This window comes from Streptopelia decaocto, assembly GCF_964273445.1.
Source record: "Streptopelia decaocto genome assembly, chromosome: 10".
Taxonomy (NCBI): domain Eukaryota; kingdom Metazoa; phylum Chordata; class Aves; order Columbiformes; family Columbidae; genus Streptopelia; species Streptopelia decaocto.
In genome coordinates this window covers 1247202-1259380 of record NC_138665.1, presented here as the reverse complement: position 1 = coordinate 1259380, position 12179 = coordinate 1247202, and positions in this window count along the sequence as shown.

Sequence of the window (12179 nt, the reverse complement as noted above, 5' to 3'; positions counted from 1 at the left end):
GGCAGAACGGGGACAGAGCCAGCCCAGCTGCAGCCCCCCGGGCATCATCTCCACCAAAGGCACAGAGAACCTGGGGTACATCTCCAGACTGGACCCAGAGGGTCACGGCATGAAGCTGTCCCACCTGTAGAGGCCAGCTCCAGCCCTCAGCCACAGTCACCTCCAAGAGGGCTCTCCTAGAAACATCACCTAGCCTAAAAACCGCATCCCTCCCCTGAGCCCTGGAGGCCACCGCTGCTGCTGGCCCCCCTCTCTGAGGGGTGCTCACAATTCCCTCCCTTCATTAGCACCGCCACCTCGCAGGTATTTATAGGAGGTATTTATAGCCAGCACACCTACCCCCTCCTCCCAGCTTTGTTAAAGACAACACAAATTTAACACCTTCCCATGCTCCTCTTGACTCCAGCCCAGCCTGATGGCCCAAAATCCCATGGTTTGGAACATCCAACCTCCGCAGAGACCTTCACTGCTAGGTGCATGCACCCTCCCTGTCCCAGCCCCAAATCTTCCATCTCTCTCCGCTCCTAGCACGGTTCAGCCCCAGCAGGGTCTGCAGCTGATCTGTGCTCTGCTGCTACTAGGATGGACCAAAGGTTCATCAATAGATGCTTTTTCAGCTTGGCCCAGCTGCCCAAAACAGCCACGAGTGGGTCCATCCCTGCCACCTCAGAGCATCCCTTGCTCTGCCTCTCCAGGTGCCCCAGCACCTCGGGGGCATGGACCAAGCTGCTGGGGGACATCCTGGCACACCATGAGGACACCCAAGATAATCAGGGCTGGTCTGATCGGCTCAGCCCAGTGCCCGCCAGCACGAAGGGGTCCGCTCACCTTCTCCCTCCGCTCTGCGCCAGGCGTGCGCCGGCCCTTCGGAGGCTCTGGCCGCCGGCCAGCCAGCCATTTCCTGGTAATCTAATAGCTGCAGCAGATGAACTCAAAATGCATTTCCTGCCACCGTGCTGTAAAATTTTTATTAATGTAAGGAGAGAACACAGCTCTGGCTCGCGCCGGCCAGGGCCACAGCGGGGAGAAGAGCAGCAGGGGTCTCGGCACAGGGCTGGGGCCGGGGGCCACAGGTATGGCAGCAGTGCCCAGGGGATTGCTGTGGGAAGGTGGAGGCACGGGGCTGTGTCCCCCACCCGCAGCACGGGGAAACTGAGGCACAGGCAAGGGAAGTGCCTCACATGGTAGTGCCCCAACTGCCTTCTCAGGCCATGCAAGGTGGGCTCAGCCCACTCCGATTGTTCTCACCAGCCACTCTGTCCTTGAAAGCCACCTGAGACAGGACCACTGAGCCATGGGTCCTTTTCCCTTGTGGCCCTTTCCATGGGGGCACCTGGCTCTGTGAGGATCCCAGCCAGCAAAGACAGCACGGAGGGGATGGAGGCAGGGTGAGAGGAGCTGCTGTGCCCTAGATGGGCACCATGGTGGTAGACCTGCCCCACATTCCTGCCTGCCCTCCATGCAGCAGCTCAGCCACCTCCTGCCTCGTGGCCTGGGCTGACCCCTTCCCGGCTGGCACAGTCACGCCCCAGTTAAAATCGCCCATTAAGGTGCTCTTGGGTAAGGAGCAGCCTCTAGTGACCAGTAAATAGTGGTCACCAGCTGCTGAGTTTGCCCGGGGAGGGAGCAGGAACCTTGGCTGGAGAGGAGCGGGGTGCTGGAGCTGGGACACGCGTGCCCTCACGGCTCTATTTCAGCAGCGGTCGCTGTGTCCACACACAATCCACGGCCCTCAAGGGCTTTGCGAAGAACCTTCAGGGCCAGCAGCCATCTCAGCATCCCCTCCCCACCCCCTTCAGCATCCACCTCCACACTCACCCCCAGCCCCAACACCCCAACCATGTCACCAACCCAGGGCACCCAGTGGGTGACATCCCTGTGGTGAGGGGGAGCCGGCAGCCCTGGGGCCGCGGAGCTGGAGCCGTTTGCACAGCCTTTTCCCCACTCGGAGCCTGCTTCTTGCGCCAAGGCAGAGCTAAATTGGAAAAACACACACAATGACCTCTTGTGGAATGTAGTATGAATATTTGATAGATCTAATGTAATCATATCCAATCGATACAGGCAGGAATATCTCTCTCCCCCTCCTCCGTGCTCTCACTCTGCCCTGTCCCTTCCTCTCTCTTCCTCTCTCTCCATCGCTCTCTTTCATTAATGCATTCTCCACTTTACATTATTTATTAACTTCCTTCCTTTTTTTTTTTTTATTTAGAAAAAATAAATTAAATAACAGTGGTTATGTGGAGGCTCGGACGCTCCTGCCTAAGCGCTTTTGGGCCAGACAAAAACTTTGCTGACCTTCTCTCCCCTCCTTGCCTTCCTCTGCCGAGATGGAGAGGCTCTGCCCCATGGCCATGATCCCCTGACACCCTGTCTCCCACTGACCCACAACACAGCCCATTTCCCACCTCCCCATAGGCACCTGCTCTGCTGTGAGCACCAAAAATCCCCCGAACATGACCCGTTGGACATGGCACAGCAGAAGATGCTCAAACCCTGTAAGCCAGGCCCTGAGGTGCAGGCAACACCTTGGAGGTTGAAGGTCTCCAGACTGGGCCAGAAAGGTGGCCTGTTCCCACCTCCAGCACAGCAGGGGACAGATTTCCCTTGCTGTCCCCAAACTGAGCCCGTCTGAAGCCAGAGAAGCGGGGAGGGTGATGGTCAGACCCATGGTGAACTTGGTACTCTGCTCCAGGGTCTTGCAAACCCAGCTCATCCATCCTTCACTGTGGTTCCCAGGAGAAGCATCTTCCAAGACAGGTTTCAGGGCCCCACCAGCAATACCCCCCAAAAACCCCCACATTTCTGCAGTGACTGGAGCTTGTCCGGCTGCAGATCCCACCCACTAGGACTTGGTGTGGTGGGACCCACAACCAGGAGGAAAGCGGGGCTGAGCACACAACAAGGAGGGGTGTTCTTGCACACTGGCACCAATGTGAACCCCAGCACCATGCCCCCCCTCCTCGGCAGCCCCAGAGCTGGTGACAGGGAGCAACAAAATGCCTAAAGCCCCTGAATGAGCTGGGAAAGGGGAGGAGGAAGATCCCCATACAGGGCTGAGCTCTGCCCCAGCTCTTCCCAAGGCTTCCCAGAGCAGCTGGGCAGGTCCTGGCAGTCCATGGATGCTCCCCAGGGATGCTGCTGGTCTGTGCTGTGTCACCGGGGCGGGCTGAGCACAAAGGTTTGCCTCGGTGGGGACAACCACACTGTCCGTCTTTGTGCCAAGCGCCCCTGACACCAAGACCCACCCCCCCAGGGCCATTTATTAGGACAAAGAGACCCTGGGCTTGGAGAGGCACATTCCTCCGCTCCAAGCCAGACCCAAGGGGCCATGGAAAGGCTGGGGCAGGGCCAGGCCCCGCTGCAGGCAGTGGGAAAGTTGGGACGGATGGGGAAAGGGGCTGTGCAGCAGCCAAAGCAGTGGCCTTGGGGTGAAGGGTATCCCTGGGGTGGTGGAGGGAGCAGAGGGGGCGAGGCCAGGGATGTCCCGAGCGGGAGAGAGCAGAGGGGGACAGTTAGCAGGCAGCTCTCTGCAGTCATGCTGCCTTCAGCGTGGGCAGAGCTGCCCTTGCTCTGGTGGAAAGGGGGACCTCTACGTGTCACCACTCTCGTCTCCTTCCTCAGAGGTGGGTGGCATTGGGCTGTCCCTTGCTCAGGGACCACATCCAGCAGAGCTGGACACCTTGCAAGGAGACCACAGCGTTTTGTTGGGCAGTTTGAGCTGGGGAGCGCTGCTCAAGGCGGTGTCCCCTCAGGGTCCCCGCAGGCTGGGAAAGGAGCCACAGGCTGAGCCGCCAGCGCAATGGATCAGGCACAGGGATGGTGCTTGGGAGCCTGTGCAGGATCTGTGGGGCAGAGCTGGGGACACGGGACATGGCTCCTAGTAGGGCTCCGACTCTCAGCTCGGACACACGGAGCCACTGAGGTCCTGGATTAACTGGCTCGGTTTCTGTGTGGCTCCACCTGACTCATCCCACCTTCTCCCACTCACCAATCCCCATCCTCCCCAAATATCTGCTGTGGGGCAGCATCCTGGCACAGGAGGGCAAATTTTGGCTGTGTAAAGGCTCACCTTCCCCATCTCAGTGGAGGGACATGAGACAGCACAGATGCTGCCCCATCCCTGCACCAGCACCTGGGGTGTCTGTCCCTCCAGGGACACCCCATTTCCCAGGGTGGGGGGGATGCGAGGCTGAAAGTTTTCCTACAGGGTAATGAGAGGCTGAAGATTTTATTATTTTCCATGAGTGGAGGGTGTGACAGCAGCCTGGGAGAGGACCTGCTGCTCCACAACACACAGGCAACATAGTTCAAAGGAAGGACGTGTCTTTGCCCACACTGGTCCACTCCTCCCTTTCTGGAGGACATTATCAAGAATACGTTCGTGGAAATCAGGAAATTAAGTTGTTTTGCAGTTCCTGACACAGTTTAGCACTTCCGATAGGTGCAATGGCTTATCCTCAGCCTGCAGTAATTTGGGAAGGATTCTTCCTGCTCCCATGCTATGGGAGATGCGGAAGATCCCCAGGGCACAGCCAGAGGAGGAGGTTGGCTGCTGCTCTCCAGGACACCACAATCAAAGCATCTTCGCCTGGGGTCATCATAAGGAGGGTGATGATCCAGCCACACTGTTGGACGTAGCTTCTCCCCCACTGCTGGTGTCTCCAGAAAGCTCAGGGGGACGAGTAGGATTTCAGCTGGGAATGGGCTTGAGAAAATCATGGGGAAAGCACATGGGTCTGTTTGGAGACACCAAAGGACTGCTCATCCCCAACACAGTGAGAGCTGAGGATTTCCTGCTTCCCCACTGAAGGGTTTCCAGAAGGGTCCCATGGGGAACCTGCTTTTCCCCACCACTGGATTTCACGAACCAGGGCTGCTCAGGGCACAGGGGAGGAAGAGCCACCCACATCTCCCAGAAAATCAGACACAGCACTGGGGGACCGTGGCAGCTCTCCCCAGCCAGCTCCCCCATCACCCTCACGCCCGGCCTGCGGATGTGACAGCGCTGCCATCGTATGTGTCACCTCTGCCTGGCTCCGGCTCGCACTCCCCTCACTGCTGGGTTTTGCTGAACCAGGAAAATCGATAGCAGCTGTCTGCTGATGGCCAGCCCGGGCGAGGGATCGGCCGGAGGAGAGGCAGGGGCTCCGGGGAGGAGAGGAGACAGAGCAGGAGCAGGAGGACCCCAGGGGCTCAGGGAAAGGCAGCAGAGCTGCGTGGCAGGAGAAGGTTTGGATGGAGAAGACCTGGAAGGATTTGTCTCCCATCCCTGGAGGGTCTGGAGGACTCATCCTGCTGACGCAGCCCCCTCCTCCCAGCCCCCCAGCAGAGACCCGGCTGCCGTAGACACACGGGAACCGACAGAGACTGGGCTTTAATGCGAATCTCTTATTGACCCTGCAGAGCTGAGGGCGGAGGAAGATTGAAAGGAGGAAGTGTAGGGAAAGAGCTCCAATTAGCAGCATCAAAGCTATATATTATCCGCTGGAACGGGTGCCTGGGCCAGCAGGCAGCAAGCCAGCGCGGTAGCTGCTGCACCGTATGGTGCTGGGGGTGACCTGGCCTTGTACAGAGCCTGGGCACCCCCCAGAGCACCCCCAGGAAAGAACCCCACACTGGGGACACCATGGAAGGGGCAGGGGACATTGTGCTGAAGGATGAGCAGAGAGAGACCCTCCTCCCCAGCCCCTCCTGTCTCCTTGCTGGACTCAGATGCTCACAGTGGTGCTCTGCATCATTCAAGTGACCATTTCCAGCTTTCCCAGGGCACTGAGATGCTGGAACAAAGGAGGGAATTTACCGGGAGCCAGGGAAAAACTGTTCCATGGGAGGGGACCAAGAGGCAGATGAGCTGCTGGGATGTGGGGCACAAAGCAGGAGGTTTGGGAGACGCCTGCATTGCCTTGGCTGGGAGTTCAAGTATCCTGCGTGAGGACACCAGCACGATCTAGGTGGTGGGGAGGGACACCCACGTTTCCTACTGCCCTCCGCTAAGGAGGCAACACCCAAAGCACCCAAAGGGCGTCTTCAGGGTGTCCTGCACTGCTGCAAAGAAAAGACCACTGAAAGAAAACGCTCAATTTCTAGCAGAGACACAACCTCCTGTTGCCTTCTCGCTCCAGTGTTTTCCACCACACTTCTCCCTGCAGTATCTCCAGCACCTTCCTCTATCCTGCCGGGGTCCCAGGGACCCATCTCCTGAGCCCACCCAAAAGTGTCTCCGACCCCAGGGATCCTGCGGGACAAGGCAGGGTTTCACCTCTCCCAGAGCCACCCCAACATCCCTGGGCAGATGCTCTTCCCAGAAGAGCTTTGGAAGTTTCCTGAGCTGATCGAGCCCCTGTTGCATATTCCTCTTTCCCTTGAACCACGTCCCTGCCCTCAACAGGGAGTGAGAGGACCACAAGGCCTCCAGCTCCCCCACCCATCGCTCACCCGTGGCACATATTCAATACCCCGTAAATATTTGCCTCTTAGGAGCCATGTTGGGCACATATTCCAGCTCAGAGGGAGACTTTCCAACCTCATGGCTCGTGTCAGGAGCTGCGGGATAAGGTCCTGGCTGGTTGCTCAGACCCACACGCATCCCCCCTCCTCTGCCTGGGGTCTGTAATGGCCTTGGACACCACCGAGTGCCCATGCTTGGGTGGGATCTGCCTGGATGAAGAGGGTGAAGGTCTGTGAGATGAGTGCAGCTCACACCCCAGCCCAGATCCCTTGTGGGCTCTCCCCTTCCACGGTCCCACAGCCAGGGGTGACCCGTGGGTCCCAGACACACTGTGGGTCAGGGGCTCAGCAGATGCCACCAGGGCAGGGTGGAGGGAACCTGGATGGTGGGGAGATGCTCTTGTTGCAGACATCCCACCAAGAGCTGTCCCGCCAGCTGGTGATGGAGGGGCCTGTCACAAGTGGAGTGGAGAGAGCGAAGGCAGCTGGCAGTACACAGCCCCCCCGGCCAAGCTAATCGGAGAGAAACCATGATGTAAGGGCGGGGAAGCAAGGTCCCGGCCTTTCCCAGGCTCCGCCGTGCTCCACGATCCGGTTCCCTGCCAGTTTATCAGCCACTGGAGCGTGACCAAGGGAACATCAGCCAGGACAGAACAAACAAACATCTGAGTTTGGGCTTCCTTCCTTCCTTCGAACAACTGGAAAAAAAAAACAGAGAGAGAGAGGGAGGGGGGGGAATTAAATTAAATTAAAAACCAAATACTGAAACAAGTCAAATAAATAAGCATTTGTGTTTCCATGGGGATGTGATGCATTTTTGGGAGTGGGAGCTTGTCCTCAGGGAGAAGCAATGCTAGAGCAGCGAAGCTGGAGATGGAGGAGCGGCTGTGTGGGCAGCTCAACACTGCGCCCAGCGGGACCCGGCGCTTGTCCCTCAGCTCCGACAGCCCTTGGATCAAGCGCTGCACAGGCAGCCGCACGCCACAGCCAGATCACAGCCGCAGCAGGGGCTTTGCTTCAGTTTTTAGCTCGTTTTCTTAACATGGCTGTGTGCTCTGGGTTTTCCTGCTGGGCTGTGTGCCTCAGGCCTCTTGAAATCACTGACCAACATCACCGTAAGAGACAGATGTCCAGAGGTGACTTTAGTCCTATTAAGTGTCATGAAAGGAGAGAAGTTAAGAGGAGCAGAGAAGCTCAGCCCCTTACTAGACACCAGAAAATCCCCCTGGTCCCTCAGGTCCCCAACACTCAGCCACGTTTCACCACTTCATTACCTGTTTAGAGGGGAAGTCCCGGTGGACCGAGGTTGTTTTGCTCTTTGTGTTTCATTACAACAGCCTTGCAGCAGGGGTAGGTCAGGACCAGCCAGCTCCAGTCCATGGACTCATCTCTCCTTTACCTTTCCTAAAGGTCTTCTGGATTTTCCTCCAGCCTTGCTGTGCTGTGTCATCCATGATGGGTTTGGTTGGGTTGAGTTGAGACAGGTTGTATCATTCACATTGGGTTGTGTCATTAAGGTTGGGTGGAGTCATTTGTGTTGGGTTGTGTCATTTCACTTCAAATCTTAGAATCACTTAGGCTGGAAAAGACCTTTAGGATTATCAAGTCCAGCCATTAACCCAGCACATCCAAGTCCACCACTAAACCACATTCCTAAGAACCTCATCTCCGCATCTGTTCAACCCTCCAGGGATAGTGACTCCAGCACTGCCCTGGGCAGCCTGTTCCAATGTCCCACAGCCCTTTCCAGGAAGAAATTGCTCCCAATATCCAACCTCAACCTCCCCTGGTGCAGTTTGAGGCCATTTGCTCTCATCCTATCACTTCACATTGGGTTGGGTTGTGTCATTCTCATTGGGTTGTGTTGGGTCATTTGTGTTGGGTTGGGTTATGTTGGGTCACTCAAGCTGGGTTGAGGTGGGTTTGGTTGCATCACCCAGGTTGTCTTGAGTTGTGGTGTTCAGGTTTTATTGGGTTGAGTTGGGCCAGACAATGACACTCAGGTTGGGCTGGTTGTGCATCAGAATGAAATGGTTCCTACACCCACGCTGACATTTTTCAGAATTTTTGTCCTACGAACCATTTCCAGGAATATCATCTATCTGCTCGGCCACCCTTTGTTCTTGCCGCTCTTGGGGAAATTGCCGCATTTCCTGTAAAATGCAAATTCTCTGTCCTGACCTGAGGAAATATCCCCCAATTTTTACCAGCGCAGAAGCCACGTGTAGAGAGAGACCCGCGCGTGGCCTGTGCGTCACAGAAAGCACCACCCAACGCCAGCACCGCAACCTCCGAGAAATCCCGTGAGCGGGAAAGAGCCCGATTTCTTGCACGACCCCTCAGAAGGGAACGAGCGAGCCCAGCAGAGGATGCATCTGTAGGATGCGGAGTCACTTTCCTCCACACGCGACGATGACCTCGGTGGCGCTGGGGCTGCCGGCAGGGACTGGCAGGGCCGTTCCCAGGCTGAGGGCTAATTCTGTGTCCCCCAGGCCGGATGCGGTACCTCGTCACCAGCACCCGTTAGGGAAGAGCATTGTGTGGGATGTTGCTTTTTTTAAAAACGGTTTGTGACCCCGGGAGTAGCATGTGAGTGAGAGCCGCTGCTGGAGGAAGGAGGGGAGAAGCGGGGGGCAGAAAATTCCCAGGTCCCAGCTCTCCCTGGGAAATCCCCAGGAGCTCCCAGGCACTCTCTTTCCCAGTACACGAGACCCCCCCGTGCTGGGGACAAGCAGCAGGTGCCTGTCAGAAGCACCGGGCACTTAGGGGAACCAGCAGCTGGCAAATGCAGCTCCTAGGGGGCTGGAGCTGCGGCACCGCCTGCCCCACAACCAAGGGATGGGTGACAGGCACTGCCCGAGCATGAGGAGATGGGACCACCCACCACCCATAGCCACTGCCTCCTCTTGGGAGCTGACACCAGGGCACACTCGCACCCCGGCAGCCCAGGAAGGGCCTGTGACAAATTCTCATGGAGGCTGAGATGCCTCTGCTGTGAGCTCATGAAGTGACTAACTTGTTTATGTCCCCTGGGAGCTGCACTGAGTTTTTGGGAAGCAACAGATCCCCCTCAGCTCCTCTGCCTGTTCCAGGCACCACCCCCATCCCTTTCCTGAAAAACACTCTTGGAAAACAGAAAGCTGCGGTGACGCGGCACCACGTCCCCTTGCTGCAATCACAGCAAGTGGCTGTTCTGCCTCCTGCCAGACCAGTGCACCCAGGAGCGTGACAGCAGGTAGACTGGAAGGACTCAAAAGGCCTGAATTTTCACATAGAATCCCAGAATGTCAGGGGTTGGAAGGGACCTGGAAAGCTCATCCAGTGCAATCCCCCCATGGAGCAGGAACACCCAGATGAGGTTACACAGGAAGGTGTCCAGGCGGGTTGGAATGTCTGCACAGAAGGAGACTCCACAACCTCCCTGGGCAGCCTGGGCCAGGCTCTGCCACCCTCACCCACAACAAGTTTCTCCTCATATTTAAGTGGAACCTCCTGTGTTCCAGTTTGCACCCATTGCCCCTTGTCCTGTCACTGGTTGTCACTAAGAAGAGCCTGGCTCCATCCTCCTGACACTCCCCCTTTCCATATTGATCCCCAGGAATGAGTCCCCCCTCAGTCTCCTCTTGTCCAGCTCCAGAGCCCCAGCTCCCTCAGCCTTTCCTCACACGGGAGATGCTCCACTCCCTTCAGCATCTTGGTGGCTGCGCTGGACTCTCTCCAGCAGTTCCCTGTCCTGCTGGAACTGAGGGGCCACAACTGGACACAATATTCCAGACGTGGAATTTGGAAAACTGAGCATGGAAAATATGGCACGGCATATATACCACACTAGGGAAAAGCGCTGCGTACTTCGCTGTGAGGATTTGTGCACCCAGGTACCAGGAGGCACAACTGAGACTCATCCTGCCCCAACTCCAGCATGAGACAGTGCAGCCACCTGCCAGGGCTGTGGCTCTGACCCAGAGAGACCCACACCTGCAGCCCCTCTGAGGACACCAGGGCTCAGCACCGCTCAGAAGATGCCTCATGTGCTGGGCAGCAGCTGGGTTAGCTCACTTCAGGAGGTTCTGCCATCCCCAGAGCTTGTCCCCAGCTGACAGGGACATCCTGGTACACCCTACGGGTCAGAGACCTCAGACCCGCTGCAGAAGAAACTGGGTCTGCAGGGGCTTCTCCTCAGCACCACCGATGGGGCAGGGACAACTGCTGAGCAGACAATGAGGGGGGTGCAGGGGGAGGGCGTTCCACTCCTTTGCAGGAACAGAAATGTCATGTGTAAGCACATGACTGACCAGTTAAAGCTGCCCGTGTGTAACGAAACTTCAGAGCTCCAGTGCCACCATGTGTCCTGTATCCTCACCCCACCTTCCAGCCGCATGTCCCCAGGTTCCAATATATGTTGGGGAATTACCTGTTGGAAAGCAGTGTAGTGGAAAGGGACCTGGGGGTCCTGGGGACAGCAGGGTGACCATGAGCCAGCACTGGGCCCTTGTGGCCAGGAAGCCAATGGTACCTGGGGTGGGTTAGAAGGGGGTGGTCAGTAGGTCAGAGAGGTTCTCCTGCCCCTCTGCTCTGCCCTGGGGAGACCACACCTGGAATATTGTGTCCAGTTGTGGCCCCTCAGTTCCAGCAGGACAGGGAACTGCTGGAGAGAGTCCAGCGCAGCCACCAAGATGCTGCAGGGAGTGGAGCATCTCCCGTGTGAGGAAAGGCTGAGGGAGCTGGGGCTCTGGAGCTGGACAAGAGGACACTGAGGGGGGACTCATTCCTGGGGATCAATATGGAAAGGGGGAGTGTCAGGAGGATGGAGCCAGGCTCTTCTGGGTGACAACCAGTGACAGGACAAGGGGCAATGGGTGCAAACTGGAACACAGGAGGTTCCACTTAAGTATGAGGAGAAACTTGTTGGGGGTGAGGGTGGCAGAGCCTGGCCCAGGCTGCCCAGGGAGGTTGTGGAGTCTCCTTCTGTGCAGACATTCCAACCCGCCTGGACACCTTCCTGTGTAACCTCATCTGGGTGTTCCTGCTCCATGGGGGGATTGCACTGGATGAGCTTGCCAGGGCCCTTCCAACCACTCACATTCTGGGATTCTGTCCCCAGTGCCGCCAGCATGCTCCCTGTTTTGGATCCCTCTGGATCTGTGTCCAAACGCAACTCGGTCCCACCATCCTGCCCCGAAGACACTTCGTGTTGAAGAGGAACCCGAAGCGCCCGTGCCAGGAGCTGCCGGCCCAGGGAACCCCGCGGTGTCCCCAGCGGTTCCGGCTGCACGATGCCCCCAGGAACACAGCCCGAGAGGTGCGGGCTCCATCGGGCGAACCCACTGCTCGCCTGGTTCCGCCGCCTTTAGATGAAAATCAGCATTTTATACCCCAGAAGGTCGCATCTGCCCGCGTCCGGCCCCGCTCCCGGTCCCGCAACCACCAGCACCACCGCCGCCCCGCCGCCGGCCCAGAGCGTAGTGCGCATGCGCCGCCTTCTCGCAGTACAACACCCCCCCCCCCCAACCACGCCCCGCGGCGTTCTAGGCTGCACAGTGCCTCTCTATGGTATTCCCCCGGGATGCTCTTACGATTACAGCCATAAAGCTCCACTTCGCGCTCCCAGTAGCGCCGCTCATCGCCTGCCCCGGCTGCTCCCCGGAGACAGGCTCTATGCGCGGAGGCTTTTCGCTGCCTCCGCGCTCTGGGGACACCCAGGTCCTTATGCTGCTTGTGGCGCTCTAGCT